The sequence below is a fragment of the Hylobates moloch genome, unplaced genomic scaffold (genome assembly GCF_009828535.3).
Source record: "Hylobates moloch isolate HMO894 unplaced genomic scaffold, HMol_V3 SCAFFOLD_16, whole genome shotgun sequence".
In the NCBI taxonomy this organism is placed as follows: Eukaryota; Metazoa; Chordata; class Mammalia; order Primates; family Hylobatidae; genus Hylobates; species Hylobates moloch.
In genome coordinates, this window is record NW_026652291.1 from 27,145,720 (window position 1) to 27,163,662 (window position 17,943).

General features: G+C 44.9%; 1 protein-coding gene across 30 annotated transcripts in view; it reads right to left on the bottom strand.

Moving 5' to 3' along the window:
* Positions 1-17,943, bottom strand: part of NRXN3 (neurexin 3) — a 1,690,724-nt gene that overhangs the window by 1,631,941 nt on the left and 40,840 nt on the right. Inside the window, exon 1 of one of the 30 annotated variants that reach the window (XM_058429904.1) lies at positions 12,716-12,751. The exons of the other annotated variants lie outside the window; for them this stretch is intronic. The gene's annotated coding sequence lies outside the window, so the exon portion shown is untranslated. Of the gene's footprint in view, positions 1-12,715; positions 12,752-17,943 lie in introns of those variants that run through there. 30 annotated transcript variants of the gene reach the window in all.

A 17,943-nucleotide genomic window follows, 5' to 3' on the forward strand; every position in this document is an offset into this window, starting at 1 on the left:
TCTTTCCTTCCATAGAAACTGTACCCCTCCATGTCACCCCAGCCTCTCCATCACCTAGGAAAGAACAATAAAAGATGCAAGTCCTCCCACCAAAAAACTAGACCTCAATTCTGCCCTTTGCTCAGGAAGTCGCTGCCCGAGAGAGAGAGAGAGAGAGAGAGAGAGAGAGAGAGGCAGAGACAGAGGTGGCCAGAACAAAGGGATCTAGGAGGCCAAGATGGGCAGATTGCTTGAGCTCAGGAGTTTGAGACCAGCCTGGACAACATGGTGAAACCTTGTCTCTACTAAAAATACAAAAATTAGTCAGGTGTGGTGGCTCATGCCTGTAGTTCCAGCTACTTGGGAAGCTGAGGCGGGAGGATCACTTGAGCTCAGGAGGCAGAGGTTGCAGTGAGCCGAGATCGCGCCACTGCACTCCAGCCTGGGTGACAGAGGGAAACCCTGTCTCAAGAAAAATACAAAAAAAAATAAATAAATAAAGGGATCTACATTGGAAAAGCACTTTGGTCAGATGAACTTAGCATCCTTGTCAATGGCTGAGGAGAACTGGAGAGGGAACAGTGACCCAGTGAGCCCACCTGTTGCAATATATTAGGTCCCCACTTATTATCCCCTCCACTGCCAACCCCTAGAGAGTATATGTTGCTACCAACCCTCACACTGTGTCCTGTAGGAAGACATAAACATGTGAGGCAGAAAGAAAAGGAAGGAAGATAGTGGCAAAGAAAAGACACACCAAGAGGGCACACTTCGGACCCTCCCAGGCCAGGACAAGTATTAGGACCTGCAGAGCTTAGAACGATGGTAGGTTTAGTGCCTGACACAGAGTCTATCATAGACATGTGCTTGCTGACTGGACTAAGGTGGGAAGCAGATGGAAATTTGAAGGATTCAAGGGAGGGATTTTGGTTCAGATCACTAGCAGACCAGTTCTAGAACTTCACCCCTGGCAGTAGAATAGAGCACAGATGCCCCTCCTGGAAGATGAGGAATATCAGAGCTGGAGAGGACAGTGAAGGTCGCCAGCCCAAACCCCTCATTCAATAGATGAAGAAAGAAGAACCCCAGGGATCATCAAGCAAGTGTGCAAGATTACACGACTGGACAGTGGCGGAAGTGGCACTAGAGCTCAACTATCAGGACCCTTTGACCAGGTTTATTTCCATTATAACAGGGCTTTCCTTTCTTCAGCCACTGAGACTCTGATTGAAAAAAAAAAAGAAAGAAAAAGAAGTAAACCCCAAAATAAAAGAAAGTTAAAAGCAGAGCTTCTCTGCAGAAGTAGGAGGTAGAATCTTGCTTCCCAGCCTCCACCATGACGGCCACAGTGGTCGTCAAGATGTTATAGTGTGAAACTCTACAGAGTCCCAAAGAACAGTTTCAAAACCACTGCACCTATACCAACCTCAACATTTAAGGGACCATCCCTAGAATCTCCTACTTTCCCCTCAAAAAGCCACAGAGGAGCTGTCATTTGCACCAATGTGCAAAAAATTCTTGAACAGATTTTTCCTTTTTACTCATACTAGCTTGAGACTGAGTCTTAAAACTTTTGCCAACCTCACACGTCTGAGCATGAGGGAACCATCAGTAAATACTCATGTGGGGGACACATTCCTTGAGGTTATCACCCTCCGCGTGAAATGGAGTTGCTCATTATTTGCCCTAGATTCCCCTGTAGTACATTTCAAGGGGTGTCCCTGCCCCAAGGTTCTGGCATTCAGGGATTCAGTTAAGAGCTAGACTAGGGTCAGATAAAACTAGATCCTCATTCCAGAGCTCTACCACTGAGGAGCTTTGTAACCTCTGACAATTACCTAATCTCCCTGAAACTCAGTGTTCTCTTTTGTAAGATGGGAGAGGTAATACTAGCACTTACATCAAAGGGGTGTTGTGAGGATTCAGTATAGAATAAAATGCAATAGGCTCCCAGCACAGATAACAAGCATTCAATCAATGTTAGCCATGACCATTATCATGATTACTATTTTTCTGTTCACCTTACTCACACTATGATTTTAGATATCTAGCCAGGCACAGTTGCTCACGCCTGTAATCCCAGCACTTTGGGAGGCCAAGGCAGGCAGATCACTTGAGGTTAGGAGTTTGAGATCCCCCTGGCTAACATGGTATAACCCGTCTCTACTAAAAATGCCAAAATTATCTGGGTGTGGTGGCAGGCACCTGTAATCCCAGCTACGTAGGAGGCTGAGGCAGGAGAATCGCTTGAACCCGGGAGGCGGAGGTTACAGTGAGTGGAGATCATGCATTACACTCCAGCCTGGGCAACAGAGTGAGACTGTCTCAAAAAAAAAAAAATTCAGCGATCTCTTCCATAATGTTGTGTAGTAGTTTGATTGTATTAACATCCCAAATTCTTCACTCTCCCCATCTCCATACCCTTGGCAATTTAACATCACTGAGCCCAGCCCTGGACACTAAGCTCAGATATGTGACTTGCTTTGGCTGAATGGCATGTTAGCAAAAATGATACCAGCAGAGGCTCGAAAAGCATTTTCATATTTTCTGCTTGCTCACTCTTGCTCCTTTGCCATGAGAACACACCCACGCTCGCCTCCTAGAGGATGAGACACATAGAATAGAACTGTCATCCCAGTTTTCCTGGCCAAGGCTTAAACTCTATGACGTTCTAGAGACGCAGTCCTGAGGCAGCTAAGGAAACTTAAGTCCAAGTCTTAGCTCCAAATTTACTACGAGCACTTAACATAGTAAGTTAAGTAGAATGGAACTTCCAAGCCAATAAGCGCCACGATGTACTTCAGCCTCATCTGCTTCAGTGTTAACTGCCTATGCTGAAGGACGTCACCACAGAGAACCAAAGAGGTGGGAAGTGCTCTAGTGAGAGCCCTAGGCTAGTGGGTGTGCAAAGTCAGTGAGCCAGGAAAGCTTCCTGTGCTGTGAGCTGAGAATGGAAAACAGGCAATACACACAGAAACCATCATATATAACATGCACGGAGCAAACAAGTAAGTACTAACTGCATACAGCAATGATCTCATAAGCCTGATTAGAAAAGCTAGGCACTAATGTGTATAAAGTAACTCTCTCTCATCTAACCTCCATATGACAAATAAGGTGTTATTTTTTTTCAGCTCCCATCTACCTATGAAGAAACTGAAGCTCAGAGACAGAACATGGTTCGTTCAGGGTCACAAAACAGTAAGTGACGCAATTGAATCTTAAATTCAAGCTTTTGAATAAGTCCCATATTTCTATCATATATCACACTGATTAGTATTATACCACTGTTTCTGGGATATGTTAGATAAGGCGGCAAAATACATGAATCTTCCCTTCACGTGTTCACAGCACACTTCACTAGTCAATCATTAATTAATCGTGGTACCATAATGTTGAGCCCAGAGGGAGCTTCAGAATCCTCCTCAACCAACAGTCTAAGAAGTGCTACCTTCCCATCAGTTGCAACAGGCATATGATATAAAACCTATGGGCTCATCCTGCAGTAATTAAATGCATTTGGATGGCACACAATGGGCCCACCTATGCCAGACTCTGCCCTGTAACAGTGAGTTATATAATATCAAACCTTCTCATCTAGGGCTGCTAATCCAGAATTGTAATAATTTGAATATAGTTTCCATGATCCTCAAAAGGTAGAAGCCCCAATTACATCTTTCTCTACCAAGTTTCAGGTTTTACTTAACAGCAAAAAAAATTTCAAAGTTTTTTTTTTTAATTAAAAAGTCAGTATATTTTTCAAACCCAAGGCTCAAAAAATTATTCTATCAGCATGGCTTCAACGTCTGGGCTCACTGATAATTCTGGAATGTTTATGGTCCTTTGTTTATGATCCATTATTATACAATCAGGACTAATACAACCTGTAATTTTGCATTAGTTTTCCCACTTTCCTTATTAGTACCTATTTATATCTTAGCTTTCAAAAACCTGCTATGCTTGAAAGGTAACAAAACTGCCTCTCTTTTTAAAATACTCATCTTTCTGCTATGCCAGGATAGGCATTTGTTATTCCAGGTTAGATAAATCTTTTGATATATGCAGAAAGGTGAAGGTGACAAGAGGGAGTTAAGTGGTCACAACCTCCATTTCATTCAACACAACGCGCCTTTATTCATTCATTCAACAAACCTCTAATAAATACCTGCTACTTGGGCCAGGCGCGGTGGCTCACGCCTGTAATCCCAGCACTTTGGGACATGGAAGTGAGTGGATCACGAGGTCAGGAGATCGAGATCATCCTGGCTAACATGGTAAAACCTCGTCTCTACTAAAAATACAAAAAATTAGTCGGGCATGGTGGCATGTGCCTGTAATCCCAGCTAATCAGGAGGCTGAGACAGGAGAATCGCTTGAACCCAGGAGGCAGAGGTTGCAGTGAGCCGAGATCAGGCCACTGCATTCTAGCCTGGGCGACAGAGCAAGACTCCATCTCAAAACACACACATACACACACACGCACACACACAGACACACACACACACACACACACAAAACATCTGCTACTTGCCAGGCACCCTGTAAGTTCCTGGAGTCCCAAAGATCCCAGCCAGAGTTTAGTGGGTGAGGGGAGATAGACATGTGAGCAATAACCATAAGGGGAGGTGATAGATACTTAAAGAATGAATGGTTTTGCTAGACCTGGCCACAGGGGAGGTGTCCCAGCAGAAGGAAAATCACAAATAAAGACAGTGGGATAGGAAAGATCATGGGGTGTTCGGGAAGCCATAAGAAGTTCTATCTAGCTGGAATGTAGGATGGGTGGGAGTGAATAGTGGGAAAAAAATGTAAGGCTAAAAAGTCATGTTGGGGGCAGAGTTCCAAAGGTCCTGGATGCCAAGCGAAGAAAGTCTTGGGGAGCTGTTGGAAGATTTTAAACAGAGGGAGTGATGAGACAAAGTCTGTGTTTTTGATGGTGTGGGACCTGGTTTTGAAAGGAATACAGCAGGACACAGAGAGACTAATAAGGAGGCCATGGCTCACATCCAGGGGAGATAGGAGAGGGGCCCGGGCTTGATCCCCGTGCCTAGTTCTCAACCATCCATGGCCATTCTCAATACACCTGGGCAGCCAGGGTGTCCTGTTCCAATACCTGAAGCCACATCCTATCCAGATATATAATCCAAAAGAGTGAGAATGTAGCAAATAGCCTCCTTTCTAGACTCTGTACCTTACCTTGGAACTGCCCAATTTTCAGAATTCCTGATCCTGTCCCAGGTCAGCATGTCCAGCCCTCCCAATCTCTGGCCACATCTCTACATAAGCCAGTCCCTTTGTCCCCCTATCCCTCAGGGAAAGAGTTATCTTGGATGCTTCAAATCCTCCATGGAGTTCAGGGTGCTCTGGGGATAGTGGACCAAAGTAGAAGAACAGGCACAACCCAACGCTGAAACCCGAACATCCACCTCCAACATCATCAGAACAAAGGATAACCAGATGTTTGAATCCACTGGGTGCTCTAAAAGCAGCCATCCCATCCTAAGCATAAGGGGAAAAAAGCACTGTTACATTTGACACAAGCACATCTAGGAGGGTGGGAGGGGAATGACCGTCAAAAGAAATTCAACAAGAATTGATCCAGCAGAATTAGTCAAGCCCACATTTCCAAACATGTGCTCCATAGAAAACCAGTCCCACAAAAGGCTCTGAAGGCAAAAAGAGAAAAGAAAGAAAAATATACATTTTGGAAGCATCAAACTATTTTCCCCATTTTAGAGATCACAATGAACAATAGAATATTAAAGTCTCCAAGAGGCCTTGTAGGAAAGAAATCTGAATGAATGCTTCAGCCTCCCCCTTTTGCAGGTGGTCAAACAGGTCTGAAACATTTTCATGTGACTCTGCATTGTTAGTTAGTGTTCCCAAAGCTGCAAGTGAAGTCATGCAACCCTCTGGCAAGCACTGTGTCTCACACTTCACGAATGCCTAGTCATCCTGATTAATATTCTAGAGGACCCTAAATATTTGTTGAGTGACATTACCAGAAATAAGTTTGGAATTCTTTTATGTGGAGATGGATATACTAACTTGTAAATTTTTCATCATGCATTTGCTCATCCACTCAAATGTATTTATTGAGCACCTATTATGTTCTGAGTGTGCTGCTAGCACTGGGCATAAAGCTATGAATAAGACAAGTCCAGCCTTGACTACAAGGAGCTTAGAGCCTAGTGGGAAACTGAAGATCAAGAACTTCAAAAAGTAGTGAGAGGCTCTGTAAAGAGAAAACGTGTAGGTCTGATGTGCCCCACCTCATCCACCTTTCTTGTAGAGCCTCTCTTTCCAAGGATGGATGTTATTTCTATTACTGTGTCTCCATTTAAATAGTTTTCTTCCCACACTCACCCTCTGGCTTCCTTATTTGTAGTGCCAAAAGGAAAAAAAAAAGTTCCCAACACCCTGCCAGAGTAAAAGTAATTGTGAAATCCCAAGTATAGTACGGATCTGTGACCACCTCCCCCTAAAACTATCTCCTCCCCGGGAAGCATCTGCCCTCCTCAGTTAGTCCGGAAGGGAGAAGCACCCAAAGCCTCATTCAAGGCAACGTGGCGGCTGGTCTTTACAACACCTTCCCAAAATAATAAGGCTTTGAGAGAGTTTACCTCGGGTGAGCCCACGCTATTCTAGCAGCTGTGTGTGTGTGTGTGTGTGTGTGTGTCCTTTATTCCTAAGGCTAGGACCTCCCTGCTCCAGCAGCTGCTCTCTGGCCCTGGGTAGCCAACTGCCTCCCAATGCCTCTTTCGAATTCTTCCCTCTGTGCCCTCCAGAATTCCCACTGTTCATATTTGACTCCTTACAATACAGAAAGCTCCGTCTTCTCTAATCAAATGATGTCTTTGCCAAACACTCTGTGTTGGGGCCATGTGTATCTCAGGATGGGAGCAGAGTAGACAGTATCCTTTCTTCCCCTCTGTGCTTATGTCATCATTCAAGGGCCTCATTGCCATCTGCAACCCCACCTCTCTCCCTCTTCACAGCTCTTACCTACCACTTGTAGTCAATTATGTTACTGTTCAGAAATATTCACTCACTGTCACCTCCTGCCTGCATGGGTGGAGTCTATTTCCCCATATCTTGAATTCTGGCGTGGCCACATGATTTGCTTTGGCCAAGGAAATATTAGCGGGTGTGACATGACCAAAAGTTTGAAAAGTGCTTGGTCTTTGGCACCTCTGCCCTCATGATGAGATAAGCATGTCTGGTCTAGCCCACCAGTCCCAAGAGGTCAATGACCAGAGCTATTCCAGCCACCCACCCCAACTATGACCAACCTAGATCAGCCAAACCCCATCCAAACTGCAGGTGCAAGATCAGTGGAATTACCCAGATGAGGAAGGCCTAGATCAACTGCCTCCAGATGTGGAAGCTAAATCAAGGCTTACTATTGCGTATCATCCAGTTTTTTGTGATTGTTTGTTATGCAGTAATAACTGACCAATATATCACTCCAAGATTACTCTCCTACATCCACTGAGATATTTAACTGGCTATGTTTCCCTCTGTACCCTGACTCCCACTACTGTGATCAATGCCCATGTGCTCAATACCCTGGCTTCATGGCCTTTGTGCCTCCACTCCAGTAACCTGCACCCTTTTTCCCACTCCCTTATCACTGACCTGGACTTCAACCCAACCCAGAACTACCTCTCCAGCAAATACCTATCTCAGGAAAATCTCATTTCTATGTCCTGTCTCTTCCTAACCCTCCTTGCTAACCTGACCAAAGCTATATGGCACCCTAATCTCTTCACTCACAGTCTATCACCCCTCCCATACTCCATTCTCTTCACTTCTTACCTAGAAGAGACTTCATAGTCAATCATTCCCTCATCCCCTGAACTTCCACCACCCCACCAGTTCCCTGTCTTGAGGAATCTAAGCAACCACTTCCCCTGCTCCTGAGCAACAGATAGGTACTAGAAACCAAAACCCTATCTATGCCAACAAATGCAACTACAGTATGGTTCTGTCACTCTCAACCTCAGCTACTTAGCAATCCTTCAACTTTTCCCCAATATGCTCCCTTCTCCAGTTCTTCCAAGCCCTTTTCCCATTCCTCATTCAGATGCCACAGGGGCTCCTTTTTTACCGAAAAAAAAAAAAAAATTGAGGTTTTTAGTCATGAAGGCCTGTGCTTCTCTCCCCTCTGGCTACTCACTTTCTCTCCTACCTACCTTCCCTACTTCCCTTCTCAATTTCCCTACTTCCCTTCTCAATGAAAAATGGTCCCTTTAAAACTGACTTCTCCCCAGTGCTCTTTCTCCAAGCTCTGCCACCTCCCGGGGACCCTGTTCTATTAACACTTTCTCAAACCTCTATAGGCTCCCCACTCACCCCTTGCCCCCAGCAGCATGCCAGTTACCTTAAAAGAAAATGGGACTCTTCCCTCTTCCCTTGCCTTGAAGATATTCTCTGTAATCCTTTTCTCCATCAAAACTCATCATCTCCATTTCTCCCTTTCTATCCTCATCCTCTGCATTCCGGCTTCTGCCCCCACATGTCCCTGACTCACACAGCTCTCCCCAAAGTTACCAGTGGCTTCCAAAATACCAAACCAGAGCTTCTTCTCAGTTCCCACCTCCCAGGCCTTCCTGCTGCATCTGCTGCTTTCGGGCCCCCTTCCTGGCATGTTCGGGTGCTTCCCCCTCCTCCCTCTCTGCACACCTTTGAAAGTCATCTCAGGTGCTCCTTTTCTCCCTGCCACCCTTCAGATGTCAGGGTCCCTGGAGCTCCATCTCCAGATCTCTTCACAAACTACCCACTCTCCCTGACCCTCTTAGTCCTGGATGCCCCCCAGACAACTCAGACATGCTCTGACTACAATCAAACTCATTGTTTTCCTCCTCCACATCCTCTCTTAACTGTTCCTTCTGAATTTATCTTCCTTAGTATTCTCATCCACTCAATAGGCCCAGCTAGCAACCTGGGCATTATCCCACGCTCTTCATCTCCTCTCTCTCACACTCTCACATCCAATCAACTTTCTTATGTTCTGATGCTATCTCCTCAATATCCCACCTTTCCTTCTCTCTCCTATTCTCTTTCTATACCCCTCTTCCCTTCTACCATCCATCCCCATCCACCTCAGTAACTCAGTTCAAACAGGTCTTCATCAGTCGGATTATTTCAAAAGCCTAATAGCTGATCTTTGTACTTCCAACCTCTCCCTCCTTCCAACTCTCCTAATGTACTGCTTCCAAGCCAGAATTAACTTTCTAAAACTCACATTTAAACAGATCACTCCCAGGCTTCTAAAGAAGCTCCTTGCTGCCAATAGGAAAGAGTCCAAGCTCCTTAGATTCAGATTCTAGGAACAAATAACATTTTTTAAAACTCACCAGATACCCAGCACTGTGCTCATCTTATCCTTGCATAAATCCACTGATGTATTATTACTTCCACTTTAGAGATGGGGAAAATTAAGACGTCAAGTCTAAGTCACTTGTTCAAGGTTACACGGCTAACAGGCAGGGCCAAGTTGAAACCCAAGCCTTCTAACTTGGATCAGGGTGCTTTCCACTGAGTCCTTTATTGGTCAGCCTTTGAGATTAATAATTTGGACTTGAGCTACATGGTCGTCTGTGTTTATCTGATGAGGTTTCTCAACAGTGGCCTTTTTCAAATTTCTCACCCTATTCAATGTCTCCTGGAAACCAAAATCTCAGTGGATCTCACTTTAAGAGGTCTAATTTTCCAATCCTACTAACCTTAAATTTAACATCGGGTTAAAAATCTCAGCATCAGATGTCACATAAAATTTCCAGTGATTCTCCCCATCCCCTGGAAATAGTCACGCCATATATTGGACAGGAATTGTTGGGGGCTGAACTATATTCCCCCTCCCACCCAAATTCCTAATCCCAGTACCTAATGTGACTGTATTTGGAGTTAGATTATTTAAAGAGCTAATTAAGTTAAAATGAGGTTCTTAGGGCGGGCCCTAATCCAGTCTAACTGGTGTCCTTATAACAAGTGGTAACTTGGACACAGATACACGCAGAGGGAAAGCAATATAATGACACGGAGAGAATACAGCCATCTGCCCAACAAGGAGAGAGGCCTCAGAAGAAGCCAGTCCTGCCAACACCTTGGACTTCAACCTCTAGAACTGTGAGAAGATAAACTTCAGCTGTTTAAGCCACCCAGTCCATAGTAGTTTGCTATGGCAGCCCTCAAACCAATACAGAAGGGCTCTACTTCAGAAATCCTCAAGCATTAAAGGAAACTCTCACAGCTTAGGTACCCCAGCACTTCTGAGTCTTCCAGTCCCAAAGGTAAGAAAAAGAAATTAGGGAAGGTAGAAAATTTGAAAAGCCAAGGAAGGCCCTGCCTTACAAATGCTACGAATTAGAATTGCGATGCAATTTCATTTTTCTTAGCAACTGATTGAGGACTCCCGGGGCCTTTGATAGTGCTTTATTCTAGAAGGATTAGGTTCTTAGAGAGAATTAATATCCCAGAAAATGGAGATGCTTTCTAACCAGGACTGGGGGTCTACCCTGTGGCATCTGGCCAGGTTTCCAGACTTATAGATGTCATGGGGAAATAAAATTTGATTCCCGCCTCCCTCCCCCCCGCCCCCCGCAAAAGAGAATGTGCCTAATAAGGACATAAGATTAATTTTTTATTTCATCAAGTAAAGACTTAAAAAAAAAAAAGAGAGAGAGAGATAAGAGTCTTTCTTTGTTGCCCAGGCTGGAGTACAGTGGCATGAGCATGGCTTACTGCAGCCTCAATTCCTAGGCTCAGCAATCCTTCCATCTCAGCCTTCCAAATAGCTAAGACTACAAGTGTGCACCACCATGCCTAGGTAACTTTTTTTTTCTGTAGAGACAGGGTCTTGCTATGTTGCCCAGGCTGGTTTTGAACACTGGACCTCAAATAAAGGCCTTTTTATAAAACAACAAACTACAAACCAGTTAAAAAAAATCACGTAAGTATATTATATACACATACATATATGAACATGGATAAATCTTTAAAAATGTTGAAGAAAGGAAAACAGCAAGATGCAGAATATGTGATGACACTGTTTATACACATTAAGAGAATGCTATTTAAGCCAGATGTGGGGGCTTATGCCTGTAATCCCAGCACTTTGGTAGGCTAAGGCAAGCAGATTACTTGAGGTCAGGAATTCAAGACCAGCCTGGTCAACATGGTGAAACCCTGTCTCTACTAAAAATACAAAACTTAGCCAGGCATGGTGGTACACGCCTGTAATCCCAGCTACTTGGGAGGCTGAGGCAGAAGAATCGCTTGAACCTAGGAGGTGGAGTTTGCAGTGAGCCAAGATCGCACTACTGCACTCCAGCCCGAGCAATAGAGCGAGGCTCCATCTCAAAGAAAAAAAAAATACTACTTATACACAAGAGAATACTCATGCACAATACCATACCACAATACAATACCATTCGGACTTGTAAATACGAAAAAGCATGAATAATATTTCTAGAAGGATGCAGGTCAATATCATGATTATTCTTCTCTTTAAAATAGAGTTTCTCAACCTGAGTGCTATTAACATTTGGGACTAGATAATTCCTTGTTGCAGGCTCTCCTTGCATTGTTGGATGATTGGCAACATTCCTGGCCTCTACCCACTAGATGACAGTAGCACCCCCAAAACTGTCCTGGTTGAGAACCACTGCTCTCAGCAAAAAGAGAAGATAATGTAAGTGAGAAGATGGTTAACAATAATTTGTAAATCTATATTTGTAATATTTTTGTTCTTAAAAAAATTGAAAGAAAATATGTGTCAATTGTTGATTTGAGTGATAAAAATACGAGGGTTTGCTATTTTTCTGAGTCTCATACATTTATAAAACAAAAACTACCACCTATGAGAACTATAATTTCATGTATTAAAAGGGTAATTTTTAAATCAAATAAGCAGGAAGGCTAGACTAAGATGAGGTGTTGTGGATTGAGAAAGACATGTTGAAGTCTTAACACCTGGTACCTGTGAATGTGACTTTATTTGAATACAGGGTCTTTACAGATGTCATCAAGTCAAGATGAGGTCATAACGGAGTAGGTCAGGCTGCAAATCTAATCCCTAGTGTCCTTGAGGGATAGAGAGATGTGGACACAGAGACACAGGGAAGACGACCATGTGATGATGGAAGTGGCGACTGGAGTGGGGCCACTACAAGCCAAGGAATGCCAAGGACTGCCGGTAACACCAGAAGCCGGGAAGAGGCAAGGAAGGAATCTTCCCTAGAGCCTTCAGAGGGAGCGTGGCCCTGCCAACACCTTGGTTTCAGACTTCTGGCCTCCAGAACTATGAGTTAATAAATTTTTGTTGTCTTAAGCCACCCAGTTGCTGGTACTTTGTTAGAGCTGTCCCAGGAAACTAGTGCATAAAGCTATGCTCCTTTTCAAACTCACTGCATTGCTGAGGAGGTCTTCATTCTCCTACCAACCAGTGAAAACATTGTCTCAAGCCAACTTGCCTTTGCCAGCCACAGGGAAGCTCAGGGACTCTGGCCAGCTAGAGAACAAGGAACCCTGTAGCTTCCCCACTGTTGGGGCTGTGTTGTGTAGTGGTAGAACAAGATGGGAAAAGAGCAGCATTCACAGCAGAGCTGACACTGGTTCTGTGAGCTTTGCCAAGTGGGACCTCAGTTTACTCATCTGAGCAATGGAACAAAAAGAACAAGCCACAGAGACATCTGGAGGACAAAATGAGATCACGTATATGAAAAGGACTTACGAATGCAAACTATCATCGGCACCAAGCTGTCATTTCACACCTGGACCAAAGAAAAGACAATTAGCCCCAGAAAAGACAATTAACTTGATACCTTTAGGAAGAAAAAAAAATCTGTCTTTGAATATAATTACCTTTATACTTGCTTGGGAACTCTCTATCCAGTCTCAAGAGGGTTAAAAATGAGGAAGGGAAACAGATACACACTGAAAAATGGCAGCAAAAATAAAACCATTAAAGTTTTTATACCATGCTCCCTAAAAATTTTTAACAAAACTTTCTCCTCTGTTTCCTCTTTGACTGGTCATCTTGGCAGGGAACTCCCCATGTATCATTACACACAGAGCAGTTTATCAAACACCAGGCTGAGTTTTTATTATCTGGAGCTATGGCACCCAGACCAAGCCCTGGGAGGGACGCCCTTAAGAAGGAAGCAGGAACGGGGTCAAAGTTCAGAACCCAGAACAGATGTGGGAGATCCCAACAGTGGCCACCTAGGTGCACAAAACCCCCAGTACAAACGAACCCCTGCCCCCCCCCCCCCCCCCCCCCCCCGCAGCACAAACGAAATCCCCCAGCACAAAAGAAACCCCCCAGCACAAACAAAACCCCCCAGCACAAATGAACCCCTGCCCCCGCCCCCTACAGCACAAACGAAACCCTGCCCCCACCCCCCACAGCACAAACGAAACCCCCCAGCACAAATGAAACTTCCCAGCACCAACAAAGCAGCGGCAGGAAACAGCTGTGGACAAGGGTGCTTCCTAGTCTATTTCCCCAGTTCCGCCAGAGCTCCAGTTGAATTTTTCTTCTCATTATAAAGACCTCCAGGACGCAATTTCCACGACCTTTGTTGCCTTCTCTATTTCCAGCATTTAACCACTCTGAATGCCAGAAAGTTCTTTCTGGGATCTAACAAATCTTTCAAGCTGGAGGCCATGCCGCCTCCTCTTGCTTTGTGCCCTGTTCGGGAGCCTGTCTGGTAATAGCCTCCCCTTCCTGATTTGAGCTCGTCCTGTTCATGAAGATTGATGGAGCTTCCTGCTGAAAGGAGCCTTTAGACATGAGGCAACCCCTTCCTTGCACTGATGAGGGAGCAGGGACCCAGAAGCTGAAACACTGGTCCATCCCACAGGCCTCCTTTCTCCTCCACAGAGCTGATGCTCCAAAAACGTTTTACTCCTTTTTAGAAATACATAAAAATATCTCATCTACAGGGTCAGGGGGAGAGGGCCAGAGTGGGCTCGGGAACAGGATCAGCAACAGGGTCTGGACAGTACCCCCATCCGCCCTCATCTCCAGTGGGTTTAGGCTTCTTTGAAAATACTAAGACGTGGCACGGTATTGACATTTGTAAAATACTTTAGAGTTTACAAAAGAGCACTCTTTCACATATTATCTCATTTAATCTTCAAAGTTTCCATTTAAAATGCACATGATCACCCCCACTTTACAGACGAAGAAAGAGTCCAACAGGTTAATGGTTTACTCAAGGTCAGATCAACTCTGAGAAGACAGCCCATATGGAACCCAGGCATTTGCCTTCAAATCTCATGCTCCGTGACCACGCAAGGCCCCCCACAGCAAAGAGTGCACTAGAGTCAGAGTCGAGAAATCAAGGTGTGAGCCCCAGCTCTGGCACCCCTTGCCATGTAAACACGGGGAAGTCACCGGCCTCCTGATGCTTGGTCTCTTCTAATGCAAGACAAGGAGATTGGGCAAACAAGGACTTTGAAAGTCACTCCCACCTGTGGAGGAGTGTGCCTCGCTCTGCCTTGTATTTTGTTTCAACACTTATTTTCTTTTTACTTATCGAATATCCACTTACTCTCTTTACCACCCTCTTTGTAGATTATCCACTAGACCAAAACATCATGACTAAGCATCCCGAGTGTGTCCGGCATGGAGGGACAATGATCAGCAAAGACAGAGGTAGCCCCTGCCCTTGTGGAGCTTTTAGCCTATCAGAAAAATCAGGAATTTTGGAAATTTCTGATTCCAGCCAGGAAAGATGTGAAACTGTGACTGTGACAAATGCCACCAAGGCACAACGTACCATGTCCGAACACAGTACTTAAAGAGCACTAGGAGGGGACTCCAGCCCTCCCTGAAGAAGTTACTCTTGTGCAGAGATATGAAGGAAAGAGAAGAGGGGAAGGAAGAGCACCCCAGGCAGAGGAAATATCATGGACAAAGGCCCTGTAGTAGGAATGAGCAAGGCAAGTGCAAGAAACTGAAAGGCCAGTGGGCTGGAACAGGGACAGGGAGGAAAGCATAGTAGGCAATAAGAATGCAGGGCTAGGAAGGGCCCAGACCAGGCCCAAAAGGCAAGGATAAAGGGTGTAGACTTTATGCAAAGAGCAGTTGAAACCACTGGAAGGGTTTAGGAAGCTGGAGGTAACGTAGAAGGGACCACAGGACCAGACACATCAGGGTATCCTTAGGTAATGAAGAGGGATCTTCTACTATAGGCCTGCCCCCAGCAAACTCAGATAACATGCTCACATGAGCTGAGCAAATCCCACTTGCTTGGACACTGAGTTTCTGGTGAATAAACAGACAACAGTTCACTATAGCTGTCCCCGGGTCTGGAAAAATATGTTTTGCTCTCCCTCCCCTCTCGCTGTGTTTCAGCAAATGCCTCATTGCTCTCTGGGTGGCCTGGCCCTCCCCTATGAGGGTAGCCATGGAAGTGCACCACTGAGATCTCCTTCAAGAGGACATGCCACAGAAAGCAGAGTTGACAACAGCACAGCTACCACCTTTTGGATCCATCACTGCATTCACATTGCGGCCACTCCCCCAAAGCTGCTTCCAGCCAACAACCAAGCACATTGGAGTACTCATGCCAATCCATTCCCATCCAATTCAGGATTCCTCTAACAATCAACTCTTGCTTGGAGACTTCCCATCAGCCTGGCTGAGACTTTCTCAGAGCTGTGCTGCAGACGAGGCTCTTCCTACTCAATCTTTCCTTGTTGTCTCCTTTCAACGGAGTCAGGTGTGCATCAAGGTCTGAACACTCTCCCTCCTTCCTGCTCCCTCCCCTTTAATCCTACATAGGCATCTCCCTCAATAAGATTCTTGCATGTGTAATCAATCCTGTTTTGATGTCTGCTTCTTGGAGAACTCATCCTAATTCCCCTTCCATTCTCTTCCCCCCATCTCAGATCAGTCTTCCTAAGAGGGCTAAGATGATCCCCACTAACCTGGCCTGACTTCCACAGGGGTTCTCTGGGACTCAGGCAGCATATCCTGTCCTTTCTTATAGCATGCTGCCCAAGGCCTAGGCTTCCAGCCATCCTAAACTATCAAGAACTATTTGTTTCCAAGGAAAGCACTAGAGGAGTTTTGCCAAAGCTGTGGTTCCTCAAAATCAGCCAAATCAGGGAGCTCCTCAGAACAGTTTTTTAAGCCATGTCCATAAAACCCAGGTCCTTAGAGATGCTCTAAGTGGGTCTAACAAAAGGGAGGCCTAGTTGGCAGGCCCTGGAGACCCCCAAACCACACTTTAACCAGAAAAGCTACACTTTTATCTTTTTCATTTCATTTTGTTTTGTTTTTGGTATTGAGATTCTATGTAAGATTTCATTTGACCAAAACAAAGTTCCACTGCCAAAAGTAAAAATATATCTAATTGAAAAACTGCTACCAGGAGACTTTTTCTTTCTGGTAATGGCAGGCTATTACCATTAAAAACAACTAAAGGTCTGGATTAAAAAGCACAATGTATCTTCTTAAAATCACCAAAAGGCTGATCAGATAGTAAGGAAAGACTAGTCTAAAAGTGAAAGGAAACAGGAATCCAGACAAGTATGAAAATCACTTTTGCCCTGAAGACATCTTGTGACTCTGACAAATTTGATCTTTATTTTGACAGCCTGGCAGGGCAAAAGAGAAAAAAATCCACAACCAGAACCCACATGAAATGGGGAGACCAAAAGTAGACCCTCCTCACAATAAGCTGGGCCCCTAAGGGTGAGGATAAATCAGAAATTGACTAGTCCTCAAGAGAATCTACAGACTGGGTTTGAATCACTTGTTTTTGAGGAAGCCTCAAGCCATTAATTTCATTTAAGGGCGGGGGCAAGATTTATAGTGCCCTCAAGTGTCTACCAGAAAAATCAAATAAAATTGTTCTGTAGAGGAAGGCACCTTCGTCATCTCAGGCTTAACCTATACTTATAAATCATTTTCATGTACAATGACCAGCATGCAATCGAAGATAACCAGACACACTGTGAAACCACCAGTGAGAACCATTAGAACTAAGATATGAATGACCATCTCTCTCTCTCAGCTCTGAGACCCTATTGGTACTAGAAGTGTCTCCACTGAGTCACAGTAATCTAGTTAGTTGTGCTCGGAACACCACTCTGAGATCTGCCAGCTCCATCTATACTCTCCCTTCTAACAAAGTAGGAGGCTCCATTTGCTAGCCGAGAAGCTCCCATACTTTCTAAAGGAGACCCCCAGACCCTAAGCATATGATCCCAGAGTCAGCCTTATGCTTTCACTATAGGGAGGAAGTTCTACAGTTCCATCCCTATGGAAAGATAAAACCACTTATACCATGAAGACAACAGTGATTCCCCTTCAGGCAACCCCTACAACAGCATAGCCCCCCTTTTCCACTTTCTTCCTCCTCCCTAACAGTTCTGACCCTGCCTACCCTCCCTCTTGATCAAGACTGCTCTCCTAATTAAAATAAACAAATGTCAGGAAGCAATTACTGCAGAGAAAGAGGCAGATGGTAGAATAGTGGCACTCTGGTATTGCATTAAGCAGTAACTTGCTATCTCTTCAAAGTTTCTGCACTTTAATTAAGCATCATTATAGACAGGTTCAATGAGCTTTGGAGTGGGGTTTATCAAATTAGCTTCTCACAGGGCTGATGCTGTGTGATTGCAAGAGGTGTTCCTGATGCAAGGCTCAGCTGCCTGAGAGGGCCCAGGAGGGGAGCAAAGGGCAAGAAAGCCCAACTCCACTCCCTTGGCAGACCAGAGGAGGGGGTGAAACTCTACCCACAGTGGTGGGGAGGGTGAAACAGTAGAGAAAAACTAAGTGAACACTGAGGTAGGGATTCAGACATCCCCCAAGCTGAGTACCTGCTTTTTCCCTTCATCCCCTTTCTGTGTGTGCCACCCACAAGAGCCTAGCCCAAAAGAGAAAGACCAGACTCTAGGAGGTGGCAGGACAAAGAGTGAAATCGGACAGATCTCAATTCTAAT